Source organism: Pinus tabuliformis, chromosome 7 (genome assembly GCF_031772625.1).
Source record: "Pinus tabuliformis cultivar Carrire ecotype Pingquan chromosome 7, CPIR1, whole genome shotgun sequence".
Lineage (NCBI taxonomy): Eukaryota > Viridiplantae > Streptophyta > Pinopsida > Pinales > Pinaceae > Pinus > Pinus tabuliformis.
Genome location: NC_142293.1, coordinates 857,415,496 through 857,427,439, shown reverse-complemented (window position 1 = coordinate 857,427,439; position 11,944 = coordinate 857,415,496).

The window sequence follows — 11,944 nt, the reverse complement described above, 5'->3', positions numbered from 1 at the left end:
AAAGAGGCTCTAGCGTACAAACAAATATTGAATGACTTTGCCATGGCTACAGGTATGGAAGTTAATCTTTCCAAATCTAAAATATTTTTCTTTAATACCAACATTGCTATTCAGAGAAATATCTCCAGAATTCTAGGCTTTCAAAGGGATTCCCTTCCTTCAAAGTATTTGGGAGTTCCTCTAACTGCAAAACCTTTGCATAAGAGCATTTGGGAACTGTTGATCAACAAGATGTAGGATAAAGTCAGAAAATGGACTAGCAGATCTTTAAATCTGGCTGGTAGACTGGTGCTGACAAAGGCGGTGCTCCAAGCAATCCCAATTTTCATGCTATCAGCACTCCCAGCCCCAAAAGGAGTCTTGCAGCAATTCAGAAACATCCAAAGAGACTTTCTCTGGGGCAGGGAGGAGACTAGGAAGAAATGGGCCTTGGTCTCTTGGGAAAAGATCTGCAAACCCAAGAACCATGGGGGCCTAGGCTTGGATGACCAGGAGATTCTCAGCAAGGTTTTAGGGGCCAAACTCTGGTGGCGCTGGGTAAAAGATCCTAAGGCTCAATGGGCAAGCATCTGGAAAGAAAAATATGCTAGCTCTTGGCATTCCACTGATCTCATAAGGATGTCTGGAATTATAAAGGGCTCATCCATCTGGAACAAGGCCTGGGAGAATAGAGGTTTAGTACAAAAGAAAAAGTTTTTGGGAAATCAGAGAGGGAGATCTAGCACTATTCTGGGAGGATAAATGGCAACAAGAATCAATACTATTAAAAGAGGATTTTTTGGGCCTTAAGCATGAGACAGATACCCAAGGATTGACTAGGGTAAAATATTTTTGGGATTACACTCACAATACAGGAAAATGGAGGACTTGGAAAAATATAGAGTGCAGGAATGATAGAACGCTGAAAACAAAAGCAGAGGCTCTTGAGAAAATTTTGGAACAAAGGATGATTTTGATATCGGGAGGGCAGGACCAACTAAGATGGGGTTACAACAAAGAAGGTACCTTCAAAATTAAGGAAGCAAAAGGTATTAGCCTTGGGCTAGATTCCCAGGCTCCGAACAGGATATGGCAGAACCTATGGAGACACCAAGGTTGGATGAAAATCAAACTCTTCATGTGGCTGGTTCATCACAAGAAAATCTTGACTTGGGACAATATTAGGAAGAGGGGTATGATGGGGCCTTCCAGATGCCAACTCTGTGAAGCCCAAGAGGAAATGATGGAACATCTTCTCAATAGTTGTACTTTCACTTCCAGGTTATGGGATTCATTTGCCACCATTTTCCAATAGACTGACAGGGACAAAGAGAGTATCACTAACACCCTAAGCAGATGGAGAAGAAATTTTTCAGATAATGAAGTTCTTAACTCTGCTTGGGCTCTCATGCCAAGCTTCATTATTTGGAATATTTGGAAAGAAAGGAATAAGAGAATCTTCAAAAATGAAAAGAATCCCGCTCTTCGCCTGTATGAATAGATCTTAAAACAACTAAGGGAGATGGTCAGCACTACAGTAAGGAATTTCCCCAAAAATCCTCCCTCAGAGGCTAAATTGAGAACTCTCAGGCAGTTAGGTATGCAGGGGATCATTCCACAAGGCCTGGATAGAAAAGCTATCAAAATGGAAACTGAGAAGGAGTTCTGGCATCCTCCTCCGAAAGGTTTTTTGAAATATAACATAGATGGAGCTTCAAAAGGCAACCCCGGAGATGCGGGCTTTGGTGGGGTTCTTCGGGATGAAGCAGGAAGCATCCTCTTCCTCTTCCACTGTCATTTAGGAAGAGCCACCAACAACATGGCAGAGTTAATGGCTCTAGAACAATGCCTAGAATTTCTGAAGCAAGAGAACTGCCAAAATGTGATTATAGAAGCTGACTCTGAGTTAGTTATAAACTCTTTCAAGAGAATTAGTTGTGGTACAGGGCCGGAGAAAGTCTCTAAACACTGGAAGTTAATCCAGGTTTTCCAGAGAATTCAGGGTCACCTTCAGGGACTAATCTCGGTAAGGTTCAACCATGTGCATAGAAAGGCTAACAAACTAGCAGACATCTTGGCCAACCAAGGGGTGAGCTGTAAGGAATGAAGTGTTTCGACAGGGTGGCAAGTAATGTCGCAGGGCAACCTAAAAATACTTTGTCATAACCAAGTGGAAGAGGATAGAGAAGTTTATCGAAATAAAGCTAAAAAGGAAAGGTCTCAATGATCAATTCTTGGCTTGATTCACTAATTTTGGTCAAACAGGTTATAGGTGGGAGGCAGACAAAGGTTGGCTCTAACAGCACTGGTAATATCAACTTCAAAAATCACCGGTGTAGATTGGATGGTTTGCTCAGTTTAGCGGGGGGTACCACAGAGGGTAAGATCAGCACAAACCAAGGTTTCAGGTTCAGAAGTAGCGATGGGGAGGAAAAGAATGGGTTTCATGTTTTTTCCGATAACCATTCTACCCATAATTTCACTTTTCGGGAGGCAAATCCACCTCCTAAGCGGTTTTTGGTTGATCGCACCACTCTCAAGCAGAAAGTATTTTTTTTGAATTGGAAGAAATTCCATATAGCTTCCGACACGTGGCTGAGGGCCAGTTCCGTAAACCACCCTCATTTCACACTAAAGTTCTGCGCTTTTGCTCCGTGCGATATTCATCTTGTCCGTTGGATTTTGCGGAGCAAATCGACGATCAAGATTGATCATGCAGTTTGGTGGGGTCGGGGCGTTATTCAGTGGGCGGCTTCTTGGGGCGAAATCCTCCTCCGCCGTCAGATTGAGCCCATGGATTGAATAGTCACGATTAAAGAGGCAAATATGGTGATTGATGATGAGGTTTTTGGTGGGAATTTTGTTTTCTAAAGGGGTAGGTGATTATTTATGTTGGGTTGGGGAATCTTGCCTTAGGCGGTAAGCACTCCCGATGGCTGGGTCCACATTGCCTAATCGACAGTTGTACACTATGTAAAATATTTTTGGTTTAATGAAATTGAAGGTACGGCTCTTGCTTTAGCAAAAAAAGAAACTGAAATCATAATCAAATGTCTAAGGGAAAATGCCATCAAAAACCTCCATGACTCATGGTTTGGAGGTTACATTGTGAGAAATTCATTCACCCCACCTCAAATAACTAGGGTAAAAAACCTAACGTGGACTACATTATGGTGCTAGTCCTAGATTATTTCCATTGAATTATTCTTTCACGAAGTCATGTTACCTACAATATGCACCTTACCCAGTGTGATAACATTACATATAAATTAATACCAAAGGTATTGGTAGAATATACATTATACCATTACTGATTTGATATCTTGGCATTTGCCAATTGTTGGCATAAATATCTACTATTACACAACCCCATTCCAAGCCACAACTTAATTTTCATTGAAACATATACATAACAAAAAAGAACATGTATATGTGTGTTTGTGTGTGTGTGCGATCCTAGTCATCATTTGATAAGACTTTATATTCACGTTTTAGCATATTGGAAGTAAACCATACATCACATAAATCATACATCATATATTTTCATCAACAAAACATAGTTCATGAAACGTCTTACATATATAAGTCCATCTGTCCAATTTGAAATGAATAATATTACATAGAATTCATCAATAATACACCATGAAAATACAAATAGTGTGTCAGCATAATTAGTTATCTAGGTTAAAATATGACGTCACATGTGGTGAAAAGGTGAGGTGTAATCTCCATGTAAAATATTTGCATCCTCCAAGGTAGTAGGCCCGAAAATATATTTGTCCCACCAGACCTTAACATAGTCCACTAGGAAACGCTTGAGCTTTCGAACTCTAGGTTCCAATATGTGTAATGCTTCGATCATAATGATTCCCATGTTTGATACCTACAATTACCTCCAATTGAGTTTGTGAGATTCATTAAAAGCATAGTCTTATATATAAAATACATGAAAAAACGTCATGAGTTCTATGTAAGTGGGATGGATGTATAAGATGATAGGTAATTGGTCCAATTTTCTCCTTGATCCTAAAAGGTCATATAATAAGTGTGACAACATCCATTTTCCAATTCGAACAGTGCTCTTGCTAGGTCTAATTTGAATGAAAATATTGGTCCCCATCATGATAACTCTAGTTCGTCCTATATGTATTGGCATAACTCTTATGTCCATCTTGCAATCCCTTTAACCTTTGTCGAATCTAAGTCACCTGACCCTCCATTTCTTGTACCAATTAAGACCCTATTATTAGTATGTCTTGTAACCTTTCCCAACCCAATGATCTGTTGCATGGCCTCCCATATAGAGCTTGGAAAGGAGGCATCTAGAGTGAAATGTGGTAATTTTTATTATAGTTGAAATCTACTAATGGCAGTTTCCTTTCCCATTAAGTTTAGTTATCCATAACATACATTCTAAGTATGTATTCCATATATGAATTTACTCTTTTGGTCCTTCCATCTATTTTTGGATGATATGCAGTGCTTAAGTTCAAATGATTACCTAAGGTTGACTAGAAACTTGTCTAAAACCTAAATTTATATAGAGAGATAGTATCATAAATGATATTTGTCGGTAATCCATATAGTTTGATAACATCACATATAAACACTCGTGCCACATTAGTGACAACATAAGTCTCTCTAACTAGGATCAAATGGGCACTTTTGGTCAATTTATTAACCATGACCAAAATTATTTTTTTCCTGTTTGATGTGAGTGGAAAGCCTACAACAAAATCCATAGAGATGACCTCCCATTTAGACATAGGAATTTCATGTGATTATAAGAGTATTGTTGGATGATAATGGTTAGCCTTTACTTGCTAAAATTTAAGACATCTAGAAAGAAATTGGGCTATAGTGACACTTCATGTTTGCCAAAAAGAAATTCTTCTTCATGTCAGCATACATCTTCCTCATGCCAAGATGTGCATGGTAAAGTTCCTTATGTGAATCCTCAATGATGGTTCCTGATATATTCCCTTCCTTGAGAATGTACATTATTCCTTGAAATATCAATACCACATCCATATCAATGGTATAGCCCTTGAACTTTTTTTTATCTTCTTCCCACTTTGGACCATATATATAACCAACATATACCAATTATTTTTGAGCTTTTCTATCATGCACTCCCTCAAATTTATCCTCAAGGGAACCAGGGAGAAGACTTGTGGTCTTATGTTAAGTGCATCATCCATGACAATCTCCTTTCCATTGATGTATACATACAAAAAACATACTCACTCATGAATATATTCCACTAACTCTATCTAGAATTTAAATCCCTTTGAGTGAATACGTGGTTCAAGGTCTGATGGTAAATCTTTAGTTTAAAGCTTCTCCTAACAAGGTAATTCCTCCAAAGTTTCAAGACTAGAATCACTGCTACGAACACTAATTCATGGGTAGTATAAAACTCTTCATGTTCCTTCAACTTCCTATATGCATAAGCTATTACCTCTACTTCATACATTAACATAGATCATAATCCTTGCTTCAAATCGTTTGTGCAAACTTGTTCTTCTTCATGTCTAGCACTCGAAGGATTAGAGCACTAGTTAGTAATATCTTTAGCTTAATGAATGCAATCTTGCATCCATTAGTACATTCATACCTTAGTCCCTTGCATTATAATTTCTTTATGGGTTTCACAATTTTTAAAAATCATTCCTTGAATCTCCAATAATAACTTCATAACACCATGAAGTTATGCACCTCATGAACATTTTTCAGCACTAGCCATTTTATTTTGGCCATTACCTTTTCCTAGTCTAACAAAATCCATTCTGTTGAATTGAAGTGGCTGAGATAATGAATCCCCTTCTTAAATATCCAATATGTTCATATCTGGAAGCACAAGGTTGTGAAGTTAAAATTTAGCAACCTTCGCCTTGTCTTCTATGTTGCATTGTACTAGGAAGAAGTCAATGAAGTATGTGACTTATTGCATAGGGAGAGCCCATTTTTATGTAAGCATGTTTATCTAAAACCAACATCATTTCTCCTTTAGGAATATGAAGTAGGTATTTGAGAGTTTCCTGCAATCGACTGCCTCCAAAGAGAGGTATGCCATGATGCCCAAAGATGTTGCCAAGGTTGCAACCTAAGTGTGCCTCTCCTGTAGAATTCTTAGTGTATGATGCAATTGGTTTCTTTTTTGCCTATTTTCTTTCTCTAGGTTCTCTCTTCTATTTGCTTCATCAAACCTTAGGAGTGGCATTTCTTCTCTCATTATCTTCCTCTCAACTTCCATTATGGAAATATCAATGAAATCTTTAGATTGGATGATCCTCTTCCATCAATGAGTTTAAACTTTATCCTTCTCAACTGTGAGGAATAGTTATGGTGCTAGGTGCATAGGAAGTGCTTTTCCTACCTAAATCCAAGAATAAAAGGAGGTGGATCTCCGTAGAGCTAGTTTAGTTTCTTGTTTTTCCTTTTAATATCTTATAATTTTGCAGACTATTCCTATAGCAGGGAAGCTTGTTCTTGTAGTTGAGTATCTTTCCCCTCTCACTATTTTTTTTGTACCTGTAGTGCCTTTAATTTATCCTCCTTTATATCCTGAGGCTCTTATTTTTCTAAGCTATGGGTTTTTTAATAGTAATAGTAGTGGGAAAATGAGGTCTTGGCTTACACCCTACACCGTACTCTAGTGATTTTTCTCCTCACAATTAAGCATCATATTGGGAAATTCGACTAGTATTTAGCTTTATGGGCGTGCTAAGTGTTGCCAATGTAGATGCTAATTCATTTTCTTCTTCTTCCAAGAGTTCTTCACCTTTTTTCTATGCTACAATTCTTGCCACTTTCTTTTCTTTCCTATCTTTCGATGGCCTCTTTGATGGGTTTTTAACCTCAACCTAAGGTTTTTTTATTCTCCCTAAGGTTCTGGAAATTCAGCTTTGGGTTTTTCCAAATTAGCCTGAGCCTCTAAGAAGGAATACTTGTCTATATAAATAAGGTCTACCCAAGGAATAGGGTATTGAATATGTTCTAGTGCATCCATGATTATTAATCTAATCAAGTCATGATCGGTTAGGAAATTTTTTTTACCCTCCTTCACCTTTGTGCTCATCTCTTTTAGGGATTGGAGTAGGAAATATGGGATACTTAGCTCTCATGAATAGGTAGGTCAACTTGGAATATTACTTATTAAAGAGTCCAAATTGGCAAGCATATACTATGCTTAGCCTTCCCTCACAGGAAATATATTTGAGGATATGATAGGCTATTTCATCCTAGGGGTATGGTAGGCTTTACCTTATGATCCCATTTTTGTCTTCATCTAGTTGCTTGTTAGGGAGGAAGAATCCTCTATTGGAACTAATGGCTTTCTTTCTCTCCTCTTTACTCCACTACATCCCTCTTAGAAGAGTGGTAATCCTACTGAGGGAGCTCTCATAAATATATATTACCATCCATTTAATAGTAATGACTAGCTCTCAATATTCAAGATGTTGTAAATTCAAGGAAAACTCTAAGGAAACTTCATCATCATTTTTTCATAACTTTTTTATTATTTTCTTTTTTTTTTTCTCTTTCTTTTTTTTTTCTTTCTTTTATTTTCAAGGTACACTAGCTGCCTCATGGAGTTTTTCAACTACTAGGTTTTCCCTAGGTGCCTTAGAGGAGGTTTTTACCTAGGGTTCTTTATTATTTTTATTTTTCTCAAAATCACAAGTTGCCTTATATATTTTTTTAGCTAATCGGCCTACCTCAAGTGCCTCAAAGGATATTTTCGCTTGAAGTTTTTCTTTACTTTTTTTTCCCATTTTTTTCTTTCTTGGTGGTCAAAGGTTGCATGGATTGGGAGTGTATCACCCTCATCCCACATCTACCCAAGTAACCGGCCAACTGGGATAAATATGCAATGAGAAGCCATTATGACGGGATTCAACCTCCTAGGTGACCTTAAGGAAGTGGAACTGATGGAAACACACCACATAGTCCTTACACATCATCAATAACTCCCAGGAGCTATTCTGACCACTCGGGTAACCAGCACCTGATACCAACTGAATTGTTAGACCATTAAACCCCTAAATGCTCCCTTGATATGGGAAAGGGTGCATCTGAGAGGCTCTAGACGCTCACATAGCATGGGTATGTATGCATCTGGGGACTTTTCTCCTCAAACCTGTGCCTATGACTCTGGGATTTCGGTCGCTTTTTCAGGCCTAGAGTCCAGGTCAATGCCTAGAACTCAATGATACTTTCAGAATTGAAATATAAAAATAGGATAATGATACAAATGTAATTTATTGAACAAGATTGGACCCCTACTAGCCATGACATACATTTTTTCAAACATGTCACAAATATGTAATCTATAGGTTTAGACAAGCTTGAACCATAGGGAACTATGCTTGGACTCAGTTTCATGTTTACACAAGCTTGCATCAGAAAACTATGCTTGGATTCAGTTTCATTTTTACGCAAGCTTAAAACGAAAAACTGTGCTTGAGATTGGTTTACATGCCCCCATCATGATGAAAAGGAGAGTCTCCTATAACCAGATGGAAGTCGCTACGGTGAAGCAGGATGGTTATCCAACACCCTTTTGGCTTTGTCCAGATAGACAGAGGTGAATGGGGTGATTCCCTTCACATAACCTACAGGGAAACTTAACTTTACCACTAGGTGCATGCCCCCTATGCTTCATTACATTCACCTAAGTAGACTACTCGTCGCTATCAGGTGGATGGAATGAAGGTTATTTTACGAGATCAAGTGAAAGACTCGACTAATTTTACGAGATCTAATCAAAGACTCAGCTTGGAACTTTGCTCCAGGGGACCTTGTTTCATTTTTAAATGAGCTTGACACAGGACAAGTGTTAGGATATTCCGACACATAGGAAATAGTTAAGTACAACTTGGTCTAGTATAGAGTTAGGTATAGAGTTAGGTAAAGTGTGTTTCTTTACCTTGTGCAATTTGTAACTTACAATCTGACGGTCACGATATGTAGTGATTCGACGGTTCATTCTCTCCTCGGTATTACCGACACTTGATCTGTGGCTTGACACCCGATTGGTCCATGATTTCTATTTAAAGCGCGTGGAGGGTCATTTGTAGGGTAATCCGTGCATGAGAGAAGCTTATGTAAATTGTCATTCTTTTATTAATAAATTGCCTGAAGTGGCCACGCTGGCTCAGGCCGTGGACTGTTTCCCTCTTTGAGGGTTTTAACCATGTCAAAAATACTGGTGTATTGATCTGCGGAAGCAGGATGGTTATCCGACACCCTTTTGGCTTTGTCCAGATAGACAAAGGTGAATGGGGTGATTCCCTTCACATAACCTATAGGGAAACTTAACTTTACCACTAGGTGCATGCCCCCTATGCTTCATTACATTCACCTAAGTAGACTACTCGTGGCTATCAGGTGGATGGAATGAAGGTTCTTTTACGAGATCAGGTGAAAGACTCGACTGATTTTACGAGATCTAATCAAAGACTCAGCTTGGAACTTTGCTCCAGGGGACCTTGTTTCATTTTTAAATGAGCTTGACACAAGACAAGGAATATCGCTCAAATTCCTTGTTTCATTTTTTAATGAGGTTGACACAAGACCAAGAACTATCCTCATATTCCTTGTTTCATTTTTTAACGAGGTTAACACAAGACCAGGAACTATCCTCATAGACCTGTTTCATTTTTTAACGAGGTTGACATAAGACAACGAACTATCCTCGGAGACCCTTGTTTCATTTTTTAACGAGGTTGACACAAGACAATGAACTATCCTCGGACCCTTGTTTCATTTTTTAACGAGGTTGACACAAGAAAACGAACTATCCTTGGACACCTGTTTCATTTTTTAACGAGGTTGACACAGTAAAAGAACTATCCTCATTCTCCTTATTTCATTTTTTAACGAGGTTGACACAAGACAAGGACATATCCTCGACGACCCTAGTTTCATTTTTTAACGAGGTTGACACAAGACCAAGAACTGTCCTCATACCCTTGCTTTCATTTTTTAACGAGGTTGACACAAGACAACGAACTATCCTCAGACCCTTGTTTCATTTTTTAACGAGGTTGACACAAGACAACGAACTATCCTCAGATTCCTTGTTTCATTTTTTAACAAGGTTGACACAAGACAACGAACTATCCTCAGATTCCTCGAGCCCCTTGTTTCATTTTTTAATGAGGTTGACACAAGAAAACAAACTATCCTCAGGCCCCTTGTTTCATTTTTTAACGTGGTTGACACAAGACAACGAACTATCCTCGGACCCTTGTCACAACTCATAAGAGGTCATGAAAGAGATATTTGGTTCCAATGCCCCCAGTACATGATGTACAACATCATTGAATTGATCGTCAATTGAGGTAGGTATGGAATAAGTTGCCACATAATTAACCCATGGCGGGGATGATACCATTGGTACAAAAGGACCAGTTAAGTAAGATGGTTGACTGGAAGCCATATTTGGACCGGGAAATGAAAGCTGGTCAACAGTGATAATTCTGCCTTCAGGTGGGAAACAAATCACTCGAAAGAGTATTGAAACAATAGCTCCCATGCCATAAACATAGTCGCACCCAAGAAGTAAATTGTAATCTAAATGTCCTAGGACTACCATCACGTTCAGATAAACATTTTTCCTCCCAAAGTAATAGGTAACTGTGGAAGGATCCCTAATGGTTGACTGGTTCCTCTGTTAAAACCCAACAGATTCTGTGTAACAGGCACAAGCGGTCACGAACCAAGCGCTTGCAAAGTAGTTGAGGAAAGTATACTCACTGATGCACCTTCATCTATAATAGTGCCCAATACAATCATATTACAAACTTGTACTATGATTTGGAAAGGCACATAAGAACGAAGGCGAAATGTTGCCAGTCAATTCCAATCAAAGGAAGTGACTAGAGTACTTGGAGGGGGGACCATAGAAACGGGAAGATTAACCCCTTGAGTTACGAGAACTCGAGGATTGTCCTCTTGTCTTGATGGAACAAGAGGACTACCCCCAATCTCATTTGAATCTGAAGAAACAAAAAGAACTTGAGTGGTGTCATGTTCACTCTCTTCGGGAAGGGTATGATTTACTGAAGGTGAAATCAGGTCAACTGTTACCTTGACCTGTTGATTTGGGTCGGGTATAGACTCATAGGATTCACTTTCAGAGAGAGTGGTTTCGACCGACGATTGATTTTGGTTAGTCAATTCATCAACTAGTGAAGGATTTAGGGAAAGTTTCATGTAATCGGATGGAAGATGCTACGGTGAAGCAGGACGGTTATCCAACACTCTTTTGGCTTCATCTAGATAGGGAAAAAGGTGAACGGGGTGATTCCCTTCACATAAACTACAAGGAAACTTGAATTTTCCCTTCTTTCCATGATCTTTATTATCACTAGTTGATGGTATGTTACCAACATGATCTCCAAAGGTTGATGACACAGGATGATGTGAACGAGAAGACCATTCTTCTAAGATCTGAGGTATATCAGGACAATTTTGAAGAATATGGTCTTCCGCACAAAGTTTGCATGGATATCAAACTTTGTGAGGCTTAATGGATGGTTTCTCATCAAATTTTGCATTCAGAGCAATGGTTGCTTGGTTGCCCTTCTACTGAATTTACTTCTTATTCTTCTTCTTCCCTTTCTTCTTCTTCTTAGCCACCTGGTTACTAGTACCAATACTTTCACCAGGTGAAGAGGAAGAAGGGGAGGAAGAAAAAATCGAGAAAGAAGAAAAAGGGTCAAGTTTAGGATCAACTGGAGGTTGATTTTGTCCAGTTGGAGGAGTACTCGATTGCGGAGAAATCATGAAATTTTGAACCAAGGAGGTTGAAAACAACCATACTAGCAAGCCAATGGTAAATCTTGGAAGGGACAATGTAGCCATATATGGAGCACCAATATTTCCAAACAAAGGAAAACGACTAGGATTCCCATCAAAAGGAATTCCTTGATTGGTGGACTCTGGATTTGTTGCC